The following is a 6,016-nucleotide window of genomic DNA, read 5'->3' as shown; positions in this document are numbered from 1 at the left end:
AACAATTTCCTAAAGATCTGACGGGATGAGACATTATAGCCTATGTGTTTAAAAAAAAGACCCATGCTTTGTAACGAATATTTTTAGCTGTTAAATATGAACTTAGATATCAGTCTTTCTGTTAAATATTTAGAGCGTATAGGGGAAGCGTTGTTTGATCGAAAATCTGTCATTGTGAGGGGGTAGATAGGCCTAATAGGGTGACAAGGAACCATTTCCTATATAGTTCTTTTTTGACTAATTATTTAGAATTATTGCAAGGTAAAAAGCAGACGACAAAGGTGAAAATTAGTCCTTCAGTAAATCCAGAATACGGCCACGTGATAACATTACTAAGTTAAACTTTAAGAAGGTTTATCTTAAAGATGTTAAAACAGCACCTTAATTAATGTTAATCGTCAATCTGTAAAAAAAATATTCAATTTTAAATTCCCAGTGACCAGTTCCATTTAATTTAAAATTAGCATATTGTGCAATATTTTTAAACTGTGTATACTTATAAAGGAAGACAGTTACTTGGGAGTAGAATTATTCTCCATATCCGAAAATTTATACGAATGCAAAATATCCAGTGTGTCTAATATAGCACATATGTGAAGTCCACAACACTATATTTACACACAGTAAGGTCCACAATCGTATTACACACATTCATCTGCTGTAAGGCAAGTATGGGTACATCAGACATCTCAGTTACACTTTTATTTCAAAGGTACTTATAATATCAGAAATCAAGTAACCGCTGTTCATGAAGACCCTAGCCTCAGATGAAGCAGTGTTATATAGACATGTATATCACAAATCATCCGCACTGTGAATGTAGATTGTTATTAATTGCTTTAATTTTCTTTATTTATCTGTTTGATTGTTTTTCTCTTCATACGACGGCGACCTGGACTATGGAGGGAGGAAACCGGACAGAGCCCGGGGCGAAACTCACAAACACCCGCTGACTGGCCTTTCCACGAATGACCGGATTGGAAGCCAGCATCAGGGAAACAAATAATAATCGCTTTGCTATGTATACATGCTCATGTAGAGGGTCTTAATGCATGACTGACTGAATGAAGGAATGACAACGCACGAGAGACAATTCAGCCATATCGTGACAAGAACATGTGCGAACCTGGAAACACCATATTTTTCAATATGAAGCAGTCAAAATCCAACAAAATACAGAAGTTTGAAAAATCGTCATTTAAAATACGAAAATCGCATATTTACGATTGATACTAATTAATCGAAGAATTGTGTATAGTTCAGGAGAATTAATATTTTTACCTAGATCAAAATTAATTCTGTTCTTGAATACGGCGTAAAACACCAGTCAAGTAAATAAATCAATAAAAACTGATTCAGGTTGCAGAAAATGCTACTTCTGAGTACAGGAAAAAACACACTGGATGTTAGCCTCTACAATGTGATCCCAAACATGACCAACGAGAGAAGGGATCGTTATGAAACTTAACTACTTATGATAAACAAAATACATACATATTGCACTTGATATATTTGTGGAAAATACGCATGTTTTGAGGGATTGTCCGGCGCCAGGAGAAACTGATCTAGGCATACAAATGTATGAGGACGGTACAGCAACTTAAAAAAATCTATTCTATTTCTTTTGTGTAAAATTGAATATATTTTTTTCCCTCAGAGTACTCACGTGTTCTATATGGATGCTTCCGTCAGACTTCCTTTTTGCTGGCAGCGCGTCCACACAACGTTTGGTCTATGCATCTATATAAAGCAATAAGTACAAAAGGTGTTTTAAAGACAAACGCAGAGGCCATACTATAAAAATGATGTTTTCCAATTTTTCCACCTTCGTTCTCGCTGCCGACATGCATGTAGCCGTTCGCGCGGTCTAACAATCTAACGATCTTTCAAGACCAATTGTCTTGATGCAATATGGTGAGCATATATGTAGTTACTTGCCAAATGTGGGTGGTTTATACGAGCGTGCTCCGAATTCCTTCATCCTAAAAACTGACTGCCGTCGTATAAATAAGGAAAATATTCACGAGTATATGAGTACTCTCTAGGTTATCGGCCAGAGGAAAACATTACCTTCTCTTTTTTACACACAATTCATATAAATGGCCATTCCAGTCGGTGTAAAACCAGAAGCTTGTCGTTCATATGTTTTTGTCTACAGTCGGTGTAAAACCAGAAGCTTGTCGTTCATATGTTTTGTCTACAGTCGGTGTAAAACCAGAAGCTTGTCGTTCATATGTTTTTGTCTACAGTCGGTGTAAAACCAGAAGGTTGTCGTTCATATGTTTTTGTCTACACTCGGTGTAAAACCAGAAGCTTGTCGTTCATATGTTTTTGTCTACATTGGGCGTAAAACCAGAAGCTTGTCGTTCATATGTTTTTGTCTACAGTCGGCGTAAAACCAGAAGCTTGTCGTTCATATGTTTTTGTCTACACTCGGTGTAAAACCAGAAGCTTGTCGTTCATATGTTTTTGTCTACAGTCGGGGTAAAACCAGAAGCTTGTCGTTCATATGTTTTTGTCTACAGTCGGTGTAAAACCAGAAGCTTGTCGTTCATATGTTTTTGTCTACAGTCGGCGTAAAACCAGAAACTTGTCGTTCATATGTTTTTGTCTACAGTCGGTGTAAAACCAGAAGCTTGTCGTTCATATGTTTTTGTCTACAGTCGGTGTAAAACCGGAATCTCCTTGTTCATATGTTATTATAACAGTCGGTGTAGAACCCTATGCTTGTTGTTCATATGTTATTATTTAATCCGTGTTATTCATGACCATACCACAGTCAGGGCGGAGAAAAATCTCACACAGTCCAGTGAACCACAGAACCATGAAGAAAAAACGGAGAGGTTTTCACGAAAACAGAAGCTGGAATCGAGCCCGCTACCTGGGTGTTGACAGAAAGGCAACACCTTGATCCGTCCTGTGTTCAGGACATCCGCAAGTTAAGCAGCATCTCCATTTGTACCAATACGTAATACATACGGAACAATTTCTAGGATTGAACGGCGCACACGTATACGCTATCGTGTAGCTGAATTTGAGTAATTCAGATTTGTACTTCTTTAACCACTCTTACTTGTTTAAAAATTCACAACATTTAACACACCACGGCATTTCTGTGGTTTCAGGGAAACCCTCCTGTTGCGTAGCTTCCTGTAACACCATGACAAACATTGCAAGAAACTTAACACTGAACCTGTTTCATGTTAGACATTTGTCAAACTCAAATATTATTGCTAAATAACCAGTAAATTTACCTTGGTGATGTTATGTACATTAAAACAGAAACAGTGCATGGTGTTTTAATGTAACTAGTAAACGGGAACTTTATCATAAAAAAGCGCCGTCTGGATTGAAAGGTAGGGAACTCAAGAATCTAGCCATAAATGTATATATAGCAGAGTTATCCTACATCTAGATGGCGCTGTGTCAATCCCGGTTCTTTTTTCTTGAGTTGTTTCTCATTCATTGAAAAGAGGGACTGAAAAAAATTACTAGTTTTCTTCTGCTTTTTCCAACACATGCTATACAAAAGCAGCAACGCTGTGCCGATGAAAAAGGCCTCGACATTACCTGCACATAATATAATATAAATAATAATATTACTATTACATTTACTGTTTTCCAAGGCCAGTTTAAAAAGAAAGACTGATAAATGTCACATTTCACCGTAAAATAGTTGCAGGTGTGTTGCCACATGGAAACAAGAGGTAACCTGGTCTTCAGATCTTAACTAACCTGTATATAGTGGATGAATGGTTATATTCATTTATTATATATTATAATGGCCATCCGCAGGTTACTGACAGACCTTCCCGCTTACCGCCGGAGAGGAAGCCAGCATGGGCCGCATTTGTAAGTGGCTCCTATGTCATTATGCTGTGATCGGTTACACTGATTCACAGTTATCTTTTCATGGAACAAAATTATAGCTAACAAATCCTGAAGTTGAAAAATGCTGATGTGAATATCAGGATAGGGAATAAGAAGCATTATTCGGGGTTTACCTTCTGGTTCTCGAGTGACCCATTCGCACAGAGCCGGTCTCCACCAGGGTGGTTCTGGATCGAGGAGACCAATCACGGCCTTGATCCATTTTACTACAAGATCAAGACTGCTTCTCTTCTTACATCTACAAGCAACACATCAGTAAGGGTGAACATTCACGTGAATGCGAGTGACGAATAGGCCTACCACGATGTGGAAGTCTACTGTTGGACTAGGCATGTGCATGTAGTTGTCGAACGTCTGGATTAAAATAGCAAAGACGGACGTGCATTAACTTACGTCAGTGTACACCAGAAAGAACCGTTGAAAGCAACAAGATAAATTTTTACATGCGCTAGACAACTATACCGTCATGACACCACTGATGTTGAGATGACATAAACACAGACAAATGTCAAGCAATAGTCACTGTTCCTTCAGACTGTCAAATGACACAAATATCGCCCACTTGGCGACCAAAAGTAGACATAAAACAACTGAAATCGGTACAATCTTCATCTTCCACGGATGACAAGCTACACCGACATGGTTTATATGTTCTAGACCTTTGTGACGTCACAAAACCTATGAAGTCCCAACGACTGTGACGTCACTGATAGGTCAACTGGAAGCCCCACCCCTTGGTGACCAATATAGGCTACGTCCAATCTTCATTTGACATCACGACGTCACAATTAGAAGTTTTCGAGTGTAGTCATAGCGGCAACAGAGGGACACGCATTAGCAATAAACGTTGCCCATCAACTTGATCTGAGATCTGTTTCATTCTTCCCATCTTGGCTTTCCGAAATACGGATGTGTATTCTTCTATCTACTAACCTGGAACTCTGTGTTCTACATATTAAAATCGTACGTAATCGTTTTTATGTAAAAACATCTTTCTTGTAATTTTTTAGTAATTCTTAGTTCATAACACCTAGTTATTTGTGAATAATACAGACCATAACATCAAAATGGGGTACTCGTAAAACTCAATTCGCATCTAAGAAAACGACTCACAACTATGAATTATTTTGTTTGAATACAAAGAAAAGAAAATTCTATGATTTTTTTTTTTTTTTTTTTTTTTGATTGGTGTTTTACGCCGTACTCAAGAATATTTCACTTATACGACGGCGGCCAGCATTATGGTGGGTGGAAACCGGGCACAGCCCGGGGGAAACCCACGACCATCCGCAGGATGTTGACAGACCTTCTCACGTACGGCTGGAGAGGAAGCCAGCATGAGCTGGACTTGAACTCACAGCGACCGCATTGGTGAGAGACTCCTGGGTCATTACGCTGCCCTGGCGCTTTAACCGACTGAGCCACGGAGGCCCCAAAAATTCTGATATCTGTTGTTTTGACACATACATGTAAATACACTATTAGTGTATGAGTGTCCATAAAACACATACATGAAACATCTGAAGTACACAAGCTCTGCAACGTCACAGAGGACGTTTTGTTCTACTGCGATTTGGACCTTTTGTGTAGTTTGTTCTCGACCTTTCCATTACAACAAATGTACCTGTTACATTAGCAGTATGTCAAACTTCGTTAACCGCCATGCTCAGTTTAAATTTGCCACACGGGGTATTATGAATTGATTGAAACCAACGAGATGTGCACCATCTAAATGGCGATTAACACCTTGTTTGCGAGTCTTAACTTTAATTTTTGTAGTAATAATGTGCAGAAAAGTGTGGTGTTCGGTGTATTTGTATTTGTCGGATTCCCAATAGAGTTGTCTCCCCTGAACGGGACTTAGGTAAACGGACGGCCAGTCTTGGGGAGTGATCTTAAAAGAATGTTTAAGAAGGTGGAAAAATACATTGAGTTGCAATCAGCAGGATTTCCGTGTTGTTACTCCATCGGGCCAAATACTGCTTACAACACAAGTATAATTAACTATTGTGAAAAAAGACCGAGATGATCTTAATTTTGATAAGAGCAGCCGAGCCCACCATAGCAAGGGAGTCACGTGATTTAAAATAGCTTTCGGCGATGTTCTAACGTTGGTCGAATGGGT

The sequence above is a fragment of the Liolophura sinensis genome, chromosome 3, assembly GCF_032854445.1.
Source record: "Liolophura sinensis isolate JHLJ2023 chromosome 3, CUHK_Ljap_v2, whole genome shotgun sequence".
Lineage (NCBI taxonomy): Eukaryota > Metazoa > Mollusca > Polyplacophora > Chitonida > Chitonidae > Liolophura > Liolophura sinensis.
Note: the sequence above shows the minus strand (reverse complement) of the source record.